This window comes from Aethalodelphis obliquidens, unplaced genomic scaffold (assembly GCF_003676395.1).
Source record: "Aethalodelphis obliquidens isolate GAN/ISIS:26980383/991018 unplaced genomic scaffold, ASM367639v1 scaffold67, whole genome shotgun sequence".
In the NCBI taxonomy this organism is placed as follows: Eukaryota; Metazoa; Chordata; class Mammalia; order Artiodactyla; family Delphinidae; genus Aethalodelphis; species Aethalodelphis obliquidens.
Genome location: NW_020838011.1, coordinates 7,728,278 through 7,742,676, shown reverse-complemented (window position 1 = coordinate 7,742,676; position 14,399 = coordinate 7,728,278). Strand labels below are relative to the sequence as shown.

Genomic DNA, 14,399 nt, shown 5'->3' with positions numbered 1-14,399 from the left:
CTTTCTTTCTTTCTTTCTTTCTTTCTTTCTTTCTTTCTTTCTTTCTTCCTTCCTTCCTTCCTTCCTTCCTATTTTGAATTAAAAAAAAAAAAAAAAGAACCTGATTTCCAATTTAAACCATTAGCAAGACCTGTGGTTGGATGCCATTATGGTACTAATGGATCCACAGTGCAATGTGACACCACTTGTGATTTCCATTGGGAGATACATGCTCATAATACACATGTTTACTTTAAGTCTAAAAGGGTATACTAATGGTTTCAGCACTTTAGTGTTAAGTAATGAAAAAATTTCCCCTTTGGTAGGAAACGTGTTGTAATGTAATCCATGTTTTCAAGGGATAATAGGGTCTTTTCTCCCTTAATTGGAACTATGCTGAAGTTTCAAATTAGATTCATGAATTAAGATGAAGCATGGACACGCTTGTAGTTTGCTCCAATTAACTCTCACCTCACCATCTCTCATAAATGAATCCAGAGACTTCATTCTCACAATCTTCAACTAGACACATGGTTGCTCTAATATTGTTCTAAGATTGCACTGTTCTAGATAATAACATTGGGTTTGTGTGTTTAAGATTTATTACATCATTGCATAGTTTGTTGATTTATTTGCTTTACTGAATTTTATTTGAATATTTGATAGCTGATAAGTCCTAACAAGATAGATTACTTGTAAACAATAAATAAAAGACTCTAATTCTTAAATTTGGTAGAGACATTCAAAATGTCAGGAAACAATGGCCTTGTCAATTTGCTCAAGCACTGTATCTTGAATCAATTGATTAGCTAGTTAACATATTCCTCTTATTTCCCCTTTTTCTCATTTTTTATATTATTATTAGCAGTCTAAGCCATGGTAAGAAATAATACAATTTAGGACTCAGCTAGTGGAAATTGTACATTTGAGAATGAAGGAAATATTTAAATTAGATGAGAATACACCACTTCCAGTTTGGTTTCTAGAAACCAGAGACCATCAGAGAGTTTAACCAGAGAATAAGCAGTCACTCTCTCAGTCTTAACTGCTTCCTAGGCACTTGTTATCCAAGCAGGGCAGAAGACAAGACAAGGGGAAAAGAGACCACTCATGATGGCCACATTTTCTTAGGGGAGATAAAGTTGTCAAATTGTTCATTTCAAGGATAAACCTTTCTATTCTTCTCCCTTTGAAATTTAGTCTTTACTCAGGAGGGCACACAATGGTGTGGCTTCAAGAATTAACTAAAAACTCATATTAAGTCTAAACAAAATTTGACATTTGAAAGCACTTAGGAAGACTGTACATTCCCTGAAACCGTCAGATGCCATGTTGAATACCACATGTTTCATAGCATGCTATGACAGCATGGATGCTTAGCTGCTTGCAAGTCAGATATTAAGTAACTGTAGAATATTACAACACTGCAGAGGGATAGTGACTCGTAGGGGTAGTTTATCATTAGGATTTAATATTAGTTAACCAAAAAGAACCTACTGTATAGCAAAGGGAACCCTGCTCAATAGTCTGCAATAACCTAAATGCGAAAAGAATTTGAGAAATAATAGATACATGTATATATATAAGTGAATCACACTGCAGTACACCTGAAACTAACACAACATTTGTAATCAAGTATGCTCCAATTTAAAATAAAAATTTTAAAAAATTATTTAAGTTGTGTTGTTGATGTGCATAGCTTCTTCATAATCTTTGCACATCTTCACTGGCTACAAGGTTCAGTGAGCAGATTCCATCTACATGTACCAAGCTCTTTATGCACAAGTGTGGGTATCTTCACCAGTCATTTTAAGGAGGCATTACAAAAGACAATTATTTCACTAGGGATGTTCCAGTTTATATAGTCTTCTTTATAATATTCTCTCTTAAATCTATCTCATTTTTCTTTTGTTGCAATGTTTTGTCATTGATATGGAGCTTTTAGACAACCATTAATTTTTGGTTAAATTTTTACAAAATATTGTTCATATCATATTATTTTGCCACTTGTTACCAAGACTATGAAATAATCTTAAAAACTTAACAAAATGGAACTTTAAAATCTGACCACCCCAGGATACCAAAAGTTCTCCCCAAACTCATTGACTTTAATATACGTGAATAGGGAATTAGAACAGTTGAGCTTCTAAATACATTCAAATTTGACTAAAAGTTATATTTTTCCTAAAGTTGTACTATTTTTTTCATCCAAATTGTAAACTAAATGTAAAGAAATAGCACCATGGAGGTCTGTTATTATTCAAAATATGCCAGACTAATCATTACAGCGTCTCTGGCTTTTGCTGTTCCAAATGTCAGAGAAGTCAGAAACATTTCATCTGTTTGCCTCAGTTCCTGCGCATCACTCTGTTGTAAGTACACAGAGCAGATATCACACACACACACACTAAGTACTCTGAGACACAGAAGGGCTGTGTGGCTTACCAGTGGTTACAGAGTTGGCTTTCAACAGTACTGGAACAAATTCACACCTCCTTTTGCAATTCTCCTGTTCTTTACATTCAACTTTATTATCCATGTTAACAATGCAAGGTAGAGGCTGTAGCAGTAAGAAAAGGTTTATACATTTTAGGCATTAAATGTAGAATGGTACTTCCATACTGCGTTTATGTAATTAGATTGTCATGCAGCCTACATCTAATTTCAGTTCTTTGCTTAAAACTCACTCAATGGCTCAAAAGTTCTTGCTACTTTAAAAATGTAATGATTGAATAATTCTGCTTTAAGTAGCAAAAATGTTTAATTTGGACAAACACTGATAAGAAAAGGCAATGGAAGACAGTAATAGGGCAGTCAATGCCAAGTGAAATAAAACAATTGTGCCAGCAGTTGGACTGCCATATGGAAAAATGAAACCTGGTTTCATAACTAGGATGGAAAAAAATCTGTCAAGCGTTATTTTTGTTGCATATTCATGACCCGATAAATTGTGTTAATTGCTAAAAGAATGAGGAGTTAACCAAGAATGGATTTATTGTGATAGAAATGGAATATGTTAAGAATCGCAATACAGTTTAGGAAATCTATATAGGTGGTAGTTAAGATTTTGCCTTTGTTTTTTTTTCCCCCTTAGAACTGGCAGGGGAAAAAAATAAGCTTTGTTTCATCCTTATTAAAATATATTTTCATATGTCTTTTCTATATTTATAACAGAAATATCAGAACTGTTGAGCCATTTAATATGAATTTTATTCTGTTTCATATAAATAAATAGATATGGGATAAAGGCATATACATTAAATGAAGAGAATTTTGAGCAATGTTCCAGGTTATGTTGTTCTGGAGAGTATTACCTGCTGCACACCTCCAACCATATATAAGATACTTTTCTTTTTTTGTTGTTTTTTTGTTTTTGTTGTTATTGCTGGCTTTTACACAGAACATAGGAACTGTTAAGATTTAAAGTCCAGACTAATGTGAACACAATAATTTTAGACTCACATTTCCAATTGCCACCTTTCAAACTCTCCAATTCAAGTCAAATGTAATTTAAAACAAGCAATTTTACACACAAACCATGAACGCTGTTTTAAGTGCTAGCTTTCAGCAGATTATAAGAGGCAAATTTAACAGAACAAAGACATAAAAGCTACTAAGGAAATAGTTCCTGTTTTGTTTGTTTTTTAATAGACAGGGATAAATAGCAAACAGATTATACACTACAAAAAATGTTGCCACTTGAGTACTAAATGAAAGCAGCATTTCAGATACGCTAGCAATTACCCAAAGCTTTGGCTCGATCTACCTGGATAGCTCATAAGATCCATTCAAGGAAAACTGTGTTGTAGGAGCAGTCCTAGAATAATCTTTTAAAAGTTCTCTATTCTCATTTCCTAGAACTATTATATATTCTCACTAGGTTTTCCGAACTTCATACTAACCTAGGAAAGCTTTTTAGAATTTCCAGATGAGCTGAATGACCTAGCCTCAATGACGTGGAATCAACTACCCTTCTTCTGTGATTTAAGACAATTCTAGATCTGTTTTAGGCATGATGGCTTCAAGGTTATTCCGCGGAGCTGGAGCGCTGGGCGTGCAGGCCCTAGGGACCTGCGTTCCCAATGGAGTCGCCGCAGTGCGGTCTATGGCATCTGGAGGTGGTGTTCCTACTGGTCATGAGCAGGCGACTGGGCTGGAGAGGGAGGTCATGCTGGCCGCATGCCAGGGACCAGACCCATAAAATGTTTGCCCCAAAGGCAGCCTCGGGTAGCAAGGAATACCCTAATTTAGTCCCCTCCATCACCAACAAGCGGATAGTGGTCTACATCCTTGAAGAGGACAACTGTGCTGTTATCTGGTTCTGACCACACAAAGGCCAGGCCCAGCAATACCCTAGCTGTGAAACCCATTACAAGCTGGTGCCCCACCAGCTGGCCCACCGACCCCTTGCACTAACTCACTCAAAATGTGGGGTACAGTTTCTTCTTTCCAATAAAGACTAGCCATTACATTGGCTCCTCCTCCAAAATAAATAAATAGATTTAAAAATAAATAAATAAGTAAATAAATAAAGATCTGTCTTTCGGTATTCTAACGTGGAAAAGAAAGTCATGGCATCATCAAGAACATAAGTAAAGCTGTTTAAGTTGAGACATCATGTTTATACAAATTAAAATTTTGTCTGTGAAATTACCATATACAGATTTTTGTCAGAGACGTGCCTACTAGCACAATTATGCCAGCCTGAAACGATAAGGGATATGCACCAAACAAATTGTACAAACCAACTGATGGTGCGTTATCCATTAATGTATCCTAAACTTATTCAATAATTTTCACTAGTAGTAATCTCTAGGGTGAAATTTTTTTTCCCATTTGCTACCATAATAAAGGAAAATTTGAAATGTAATATCAATGGAAGAATAATACAATATGAAAATAACAGTACTATTTTAAAACAAAAAATTGCAGAATAAGTAATAAGTATCCAATTTTTAGAAGTGGTTGCAAATTATACAACTTTCTTAATAATGAATCAATTTTTTATTACATACCATTTTTGAATGTGATATGGATTTATATCCTCTTTACATGGATCTAAAGCATAGACAATAGATCAAACTGGTTCATTATTGTGAAATCTGGCACTTACAAAACTACCATGTGGACAAAGCACTGTAAGCCCTGTGTTTTAAGGCCAATGCCTGATACCATGTAGAAAACCAACACATACACTTTTTTTGCTCAAACAACAGTGCTGGACTGAATTGCAGGGAAGTTAGTTTCTTTACTCCAGTACCTCTTAATGCTGTGTCAACGCTCAGAAGAATATAGGTTACTAAGTGTATTTTTTAAAGGTAAATTTTTTATTTAATATTGAAAACAAACCAAAGATGAAATTATATGCATATTTCAAGAGGTGGTAAGATAAGCTAATAATCACAAAGATAATAAAATATCCACAATAAGTACTACTATTTATCAAGCAGCCAGGAAGTGTCAGGCAATGTAAAAACTACCTTACACTTATTATCTCATGCAATATCACAACTACTTTAGACATGAGGAAATTCGTTTCCAAGTGACATTCAGGAAGCTTTAACAACTTATTCAAAGACACATGATTAAGTTAAAGAACTAATATTTGACATCAGGTTTACTGAATGCCAAACACATGTTTTTTTTCCTCTATTCAATATCCCTTTATTTATGTAAACAACATGTAGATTAACACAGTAAATCCAAGCTGCAATTGGCATTCAACATGTTTGTTTCTCTGATTTCAATTTTCATGTAACATGGCTAAAAAGTAATTTTCCTTGAGTAAATTCAGCAGCAACTATGATAATCTATCCAAGTAAGATGAATTGCATATGTAGTAATACATTTTCTAACATTGTATATGATAGTTAGTCCTTTAGTTGATATCAAGGAAAGTTACCAGTTTTAATTGAGAAAAACAAAGAATAAGTCTTATTCCACAGTATAATGAAAAGAATACACAATGTGACAAAAACAAATAATACCCCAATATGAACATATACCATGTGCCAAAAAGTTTTTAAAACTCATCTAGTACACAAAAGTGTATTACAGAATACAGGAATAAAAATAGTTATGGTGACTAGAAACTAATTGTATATTGATTCTGAGTTATTCATTTTTCAGATTGTTCCGTTATTTTCATTTTGTCTAAGAACGCTTATTGATTTTGTTTACTATCTTTCCTTACATGTATTAGAATTTTAGTTTACAGGCTCATTTAATGCACTTTTAACTTTTCTTTGCTGCTCATTTTTATCTATTACCACATTGTGATTGTGCAGATTTTTTCATTTTTTTAAACTGACCATTCTGACTGGTGTCAGGTGATACATCATTGTAGTTTTGATTTACATTTCTCTAATAATGAGCATCTTTTCATGTGCTTCTTGGCCATCTGTATGTCTTCTTTGCAGAAATGTCTATTTAAGTTTTCTGTCCATTTTTTGATTGAATTGTTTGTTTTTTTGATATTAAGACACATGAGCTGTTTGTAAATTTTGGAGATTAATCCTTTGTTAATCGTGTCATTTGCAAATATTTTCTCCCATTCTGTGGGTTGTCTTTTGGTTTCTGTGGGTTGTCATTTTGTTTATGGCTTCCTTTGCTGTGCAAAAGCTTTTGAGTTTAATTAGGTCCAATTTGTTTATTTTTGTTTTTATTTCCAGTACTCTGGGAGATGGATTGAAAAATATATTGCTGAGATTTATGTCAAAGAGTGTTCTGCCTATATTTTCCTCTAAGAGCTCTATAGTGTCTAGATTGCCTTGGGTAGTATAGTCATTTTGGCAATATTGTTCTTCCAATCCAAGAACATGGTATATCTTTCCATCAGTTTATGTCATCTTTGATTTCTTTCATCAGCATCTTATCCTTTTTGGAGTATAGGTTTTTATCTCCTTAGGTAGGTTTATTCCTAGGTATTTTACTCTTTTTGATGTGATGGTAAGTGGGATTGTCTCTTTAATTTATCTTTCTGATCCTTAGTTTTTAGTATATAGAAATGCAAAAGATTACGGTATATTTAATTTGTATCCTGCAACTTTACCAAACTCATTGATAAGCTCAAGTAGTTTTCTGCTAGCATTTTTAGGATTTTCTATGTATAGTATCATGTCATCTAAAAACAGTGACAGTTTTACTTCTTCTTTTCCAATTTGGATTCCTTACATTTCTTTTTCTTCTCTCAGTGCTGTGGCTAAGATTTCCAAAACTAAGTTGAATAACAGAGGCGAGAGTGGACATCCTTGTCTTGTGCCTGATCTTAGAGGAAATGCTTTCTGCTTTTCACCAATGACTATGATGTTAGCTATAGGTTTGTCATATATGGCCTTTATTATGTTGAGGTATATTCCCTCTATGCCCACTTTCTGAAGAGTTTTTATCATAAATGGGCATTGAATTTTGTCAAAACTTTTTCTACATCTATTGAGATGATCATATGTTTTTTATTCGATTTGTTAATATGGTGTAACACACTGATTGATTTGTGTATATTGAAAAATCCTTGCATCCTTGGGATAAATCTCACTTGATCATGGTGTATAATCCTTTTAATGTATTGTTGGATTCAGTTTGCTAGCATTTTGTTGAGGATTTTTGCGTCTATGTTCATCAGTGATATTTGCCTGGAATATTCTTTTTTTGTGTCGTATCTTTATCTTGTTTTGGTATCAGGGTGATGGTGGCCTCATGGAATGAGTTTGGGAGTATTCCTTCCTCTGAGATTTTTTGGAATAGTTTCAGAAGGATAGGTGTTAACTCTTCTCTAAAGGTTTGATATCAATACAATTCGCCTGTGAAGCCATCTGTTCCTGGGCTTTTGTTTTTTTTTGGAATTTTATAACCACACTTTCAATTTCAGTACTTGTGATTGGTCTTTTCATATTTTCTATTTCTTCTTGGTTCAGTCTTAGGAGATTGTACCTTTCTAAGAATTTGTTCATTTCTTCTAGGTTGTCCATTTTACTGGCATATAGTTGCCTGTAGTAATCTCTTAAGATCCTTTATATTTCTGTGGTGTCCATTGAACTTCTCCTTCTTCATTTCTAATTTTATTGCTTTGAGCACTCTCCCTCTTTTTCTTGATGAGTCTGGCTAAAAGTTTATTGATTTTGTTTATCTTTTCAAAGAATCAGCTGTTAATTTCACTGTTCTTTTCTATTATTTTCTTTGTCTCCATTCCATTTATTTCTGTTCTGATCTTTATGATTTCTTTTCTTCTACTAACTTTGGGTTTTGTTTGTTCTTTCTCTAGTTGCTTTAGGTGTAAGGTTAGGTTGTTTATATTATTTGTGATCCTTCTTGTTTTCTGAAGTAAGATTGTATTCCTTTAAACTTCCCTCTTAGAGCTGTTTTGCTGCATCCTATAGGTTTTGAATAATCATGTTTTCATTTTCTTTTGTCTCTAGATATTTTTTGATTTCCTCTTTGATTTTTCAGTGATCCATTGGTTGTTTAGTAGCATACTGTTTAGCTTCCATGTGTTTGTGTTTTTTATAGTTCTTTTTCTTGTAGTTGATTTCTAATCTCATAGTGTTTTGGTCAGAAAATATGCTTGATATGACTTCAATTTTCTTAAATTTACTGAGGCTCACTTGGTCTCCCAGCATATGATAAATCCTGGAGTATATTTCATGTGCACTTGAGAAGAATGTGTATTCTTTTGCTTTTGAATGGAATGCTCTATAAATATCAATAAAGCCCATCTGATCTAATGTGTCATTTAAGGTCTATGTTTCCTTGTTAATTTTCTGTCTGGATGATCTTTCCATTAATGAAAGTGGGTGTTAAAGTCCTCCACTAAATTGTGTTACTGTCGATTTCTCCTTTTATGGTTGTTAGCATCTGCCTTATATAATGAGGTGCTCCTATGTTGGGTGCATATATATTTACAACTGTTATATCTTCTTCTTGGAGTGATGCCTTGATCATTATGTAGTGTCCTTCTTTGTCTCTTATAACAGTCTTTATTTTAAAGTCTATTTTTTCTTATCTTATAGGAGTATTTCAACTTCAGCTTTCCTTTGATTTCTGTTTGCATGGAATACATTTTTTCATCCCCTCACTTTCAGTCTGTATGTGTCCCTAGATCTGAAGTGAGTTTCTTGTAGACAGGATATATATGGGTCTTGTTTTTGTATCCATTCAGTCAGTCTATATCTTTTGGTTGGAGCATTTAAACCATTTACATTTAAGATGATTATTAATATGTATGTTCTTATTGGATTTTGTTACTTGTTTTGGATTTGTTTTTGTAGGTCCTTTTTCTTCCCTTCCTCTTTTGTTATCTTCTCTTTTGATTTGATGACAAACTTTAGTTTTGTGTTTGGATTCCTTTGTATGTGTGTGTGTGTATCTATTGTAGACTTTCAGTTTGTAGTTACCATGAGGTTTTAACATAGCAATCTACATATAAACAAGGATGCTTTAGTTGCTGGGCTTTTAATTTCAAATGCATTTCCAGTATCCTGCATTTGTGTTCTCCTCTTCTCACACTTGCTGGTTTTGATAACATATTTGTGTGCAGATGATTTCCTATCTTTACCGTATGTTTGCCTTCAATGGTGAGCTTTTTCATTTGTAATTTTCTTGTTTCTAGTTGTGGCCATTTCTTCTCTGCCTAGAGAAGTTCCTTTAGCATTTATTGCAAGCTGGTCTGGTGGTGCTGAATTCTCTTGTCTTTTGCTTGTCTGTAAAGTTTTTGATTTCTCCATTGAATCTGAACAAGAGCCTTGCTTGGTAGAGTATTCTTTCTTTTAGGTACTTCCCTTTTATCACTTTAAATATTTTGTGCCACTCCCTCTGGCCTGCAGAGTTTCTGCTGAGAAATCAGCTGATAACCTTATGGGAGTTACCTTGTTTGTTATTTGTTGCTTTTCCCTTGTTGCTTTTAATATTTTTCTTTAATATTTTCTCAATTTGATTACTATGTGCCTCAATGTGTTCCTTCCTGGGTTTATCCTGCCTGGGACTCTCTGCACTTCTTGGACTTTGGTGACAGTTTCATTTCCCATTTTAGGGAAGTTTTCAGCTAATATCTCTTCAAATCTTTTCTCAGGTTCTTTCTCTTTCTCTTTCCTTCTGGGACCCCTATAATGCAAATGTTGGTGCACTTTATGTTTTCTCAGAGGTCTCAGATTTTTCTCATTTCTTTTCTTTCTTTTTGTTTTTTATTCTGTTCTGTGGCAGTGATTTCCATCATGCTGTCTTCCAGGTCACTTATCCATTCTTCTACCTCAGTTATTCTGCTGTTGATTCCTTCTAGTGTATTTTTCATTTCAGTTCTTGTATCATTCATCTCTGTTTGTTTGTTCTTTAGTTCTTCCAGGTCTTTGCTAAACATGTCTTGCATCTTCTCGATCCTTGCCTCCATTCTTTTTCCGAGGTCCTGTTTCATCTTTCATCTTCACTATCATTATTCTGAATTATTTTTCCAGTAGGTTTCCTGTCTCCACTTTATTTAGTTGTTCTTCTGGGGTTTAACTTGATCCTTCATCTGGGATATATTCCTTTGCCATCTCATTTTGTCTAACTTTCTCTAATTGCAGTTTTCATTCCTCAGACTGCAGTGTTGTAGTTCTTCCTGCTTCTACTATCTTCCTCCTGTTGGATGAGGCTTTCTAAGAGGCTTGTGCAGGCTTCCTATTGGGAGGGAGTAGTTCCTGCCCACTGGTGAGTGGAGCTGGGTCTTGTCTTTCTGGTGGGCAGGGCTGTGTGAGGGAGTGTGTTTATCAGGCAGCTGTTTATTCAGGAAGACTTTAAGCAGCTTGTCTGCTGATAGGTGAGGCTGTGTTCCTGCCCTCTTGGTTGTTTGCCCTAAGGTATCCCTGCACTGGAGCCTACAGGCTGTTGGGTGGGGCCAGGTCTTGGTGAGAAAATGGCTGCCTCCGAGAGGTCTCATGTCAATGAGTACTCACCAGAACAGCTGCAACAAGTGTCCTTGTCCCTGCAGGGAGCCAAAGCCATCCCCTACCCTCCCGCCTTCAAAGGAGACTGTCCAATACTAGCAGGTAGGTCTGGCCTAGTCTCTTATAAAGTCACTGTTTTTTTCCCCCTGGTCCTTGTGTGCACAAGACACTGTGTGCACCTTCCAAGAGTGGAATTTCTGTTTCCCCCAGTCCTTTGGAATTCCTGAGATCAAACCCCACTGGTCTTCCCAGCCAGATTCTCTGGGAGCTCCTCCTACCAATATCAGACCCTCAGGCTGGGGAGCCTCCTGTGGGGGTCAGAACTTTCACTCTTGTGGGAGATCTTCTGTGATCTAATTGTTTTCCAGTTTGTGGGTTGCCCACACAGCAGTATGGGTTGGATTTTATCAATATTGCACCCTCTTACCATCTCATTTTGGTTTCTTCTTTGTCTTTGGATGCAGGGTATTCTTTTGGTAGGTGCCAGCATTTTTTTGTCCGTGGTTGTTCAGCAGTTAGTTGTGATTTTGGTGTTTCCATAGGAAGGGGTGAGCCCACTTCTTTCTACTCCTCCATCTTGTCTCCTCCTCCATTAGAGAATGAAGAAATGAAAGAATGAAGAAATGAATGGTATTCTGAATTTCTGTGATCTTCTCTAATGTGATTTCACCACCTTTCTATCTCAGTCATCCACTGACAGCTGTACATTGTTATCATTTAATGCAATGTGTGATCCTGGAATGGATCAGTTCTGGAGGCTTAGAAGTACAAATACAATGTGCCAGCAGATTCAGTGTCTGATGAGAGTTTCCTGATTCAGTCTTCTTCTAATTATGTTTAGTTTTGTTAAATCTTTTACTTGAACTTATTTTATCCTTTTCATCAGTAGACTATTTAATTTCCTTCCTTTAATGGGCATATTCAGATAAATACATTCTCCACCACTGATTTCTAGTACTTCATCAAAAGCCATGTCCTTTTATTTTAGGGTGCACAGCCATACTATATTTGTTCAGGTTGCATTTCAGGTGTGGCCTTGTGATTGAATCCAGGCCATTGCATTTGAGAAAAAATGATAAGTGCTACTTCCACAGTGGAACACAAAAATCTCCCATGCACTCTCATTCTTTCTCTTCCCTCTTCCTGCAGCTAGAAACCGACTTGGCAACTTAGACTTGATTATGCTAATAAGAACAGTCTGACATTGGAAACCAATGCTGAAGATAGCAACATGTCTAGCAAACTGAGTGACTGAAAGATTTTGTCTGGAGAACAGCCCCCCATGACCTGCATACCTACACAGATGTTCTATTATAAGCCACTGAAATTTTGGTCTCTACTCATTACCACAGCCTTGACTAAACAGCTAATGCAGTATCTGTGAGATCCTTGGAAAACTGATGGTTCATAAATTGTCTGCTTAAGGATTTTATATTCTTTACCTCTTCAGTCTTCAAGGTTTTGTGATTTTGTGAGGAACAGTTCATTTAGTTCATTTCATTAGTTCATTTCTTTCTCCTGTCTGAATGATTGTTTTACCACATAATAACACACTAATTGGTGGGAAGTTCAAATCAAACCACAAATACAACAAATGGACAACAGCTTTTGAATATCTGAAAATTAAGCCTTTTCCTTTGGGGAAAAAGAGGCTAATTTGTATTCAATTATCTAATTAATGGTTGCAAATCACCCCTGCTTGAAATGGTAACAATAAGGAGAACCCGCTGTATATTAAGATAAAAAACATAGCTAATTTTCATTTCATTGGATTTCTCAATAATCCCCTGAGATCTGATTAAGTAATCATATAGACCTTAGCACTGCTTGTAAGTATTCAACAGCATTTGAGATACTTTTTCACCCAGAAGTTAATAATTTATTATTAGTATTCAATCTTCATTTATCAAATCATTAATGTAGAGGGAATAACATATCATAAAAGACTCATTTTCATGAACCATTCATAGAAAGTAAGTAAATTGGAGTCATATACCTGTTGAGTGATGCTGGATACAGATATATTTCTGAAAGGGCCAATAGATTCTTTTTCTATGACATTGAGAGCTGAGTGATGGACATCTGTTTCTTGAAGCTTTGTTTTGATCCTGTCATAAATGAACATGTATATGTGTGTGTCAGTGAAAGATATACAAGTTTTAGATTAAATCAGTGCCTTTATATTACACATAAAACTGCTAAATGTTACCATTAGGTTTCCAAGTTGCTTTAAACATTTCATTGATCAATTCTGTAGAACATTTTTCCCCCCAGAAAAATTTTATACAGCAATCAAAGATAAAATATTAATTTTGGGATTGGATAAACTGTTTTAGTGCATTTTTGTGTTAAATATCTAGTTTGTGTCTTGCTTTCTATTGCATATATGATAATAATAACAGTTAATGCTCACTCAAGGGCTTACTACATGTCATGCACTGTTGTATGTGCAATACATGTGTTAACTTATATAACACACTCTGACTCTATGAGTCTACCCATTTTGAAAATGAGGAAATGGGCTTTTAGAGAGGTGAAATATCTTGCTTAAGGTCACACAGCTTGAAGTAACCATTGTGATTTGAAGTCAGTTGTGCTGACTCTAGAATCCAGGGTGCATCATGCCCATATTTCTATTAATAAACATCTAGGTAAACTTTGAGATATATTTCAGGGTTTTTCCCCCCCAAATGTATTCAATATTATAAAAGGGTCAAAGTAAAATATTAAACCAGCTTTATTTCACTGCACAAATGTTTTACTAGAAAATGTATAGAGGAGATTACAGATGGTTAATTTCGTCTGAAGAGGCTTAAGAATATTGTTTGTTCATCTCAAACTTCTGCTCAAAATCAAGCACAAATAATGGAAGCTATGAGAGTTCTAGGATATTTGTTTTAAAAAATTGACTGGACTATTTTCACAAATCAATATAAAAGCAGTCCTGGTCCTGATTTTATCCCCTCATTTTCCTACTCTTTACCTCTTCTTTAAGAGTACAAGTTTTTTTTGTTTGTTTGTTGTTTGTTTGTTTGTTTTGACATATCAGTCAGACACGTTCATTTCTTGCTATGTCATTTAATACTTTTGACACATAGCATGATATAAAAACCCTTGACTTCTTTTCTCTCTTGCTAATAAGCTGGTAATTCCAAATGGTAATGGTAATATTGTTTACCTCATAGAATTCAGAGGGATTAAATAAGCTTTTCAGGTAAGTCATATTGCATATTGTCAGGAACAAAATAGAGACACAGATAAATGATATTTAATGATAAGAATAATAGTAATCACAACGTAAAATTATATAAAATTAAGGTTTATCTTCTTATGGTTTAACTGTGAAAATAAATCACTAAAATTAAAATAACAATGCATTTAAATTACCATTACAGCCTTTATAAATTACAACTTAAAAACAGAATAATTGGTTTCATGTTACTTTTAATCCAGCTAAAGCCTCAGAGTGAGAAATACAACTCCTCCTGCCCACTAAAGACTATGATA

At 34.7% G+C, this 14,399-nt stretch overlaps 1 pseudogene; it reads left to right on the top strand.

Moving 5' to 3' along the window:
• The first annotated feature begins 3,994 nt into the window (after nucleotides 1-3,994).
• LOC113611079 (cytochrome c oxidase subunit 5B, mitochondrial pseudogene) lies at nucleotides 3,995-4,442 on the top strand (annotated as a pseudogene).
• The last annotated feature ends 9,957 nt before the right edge of the window (nucleotides 4,443-14,399 follow it).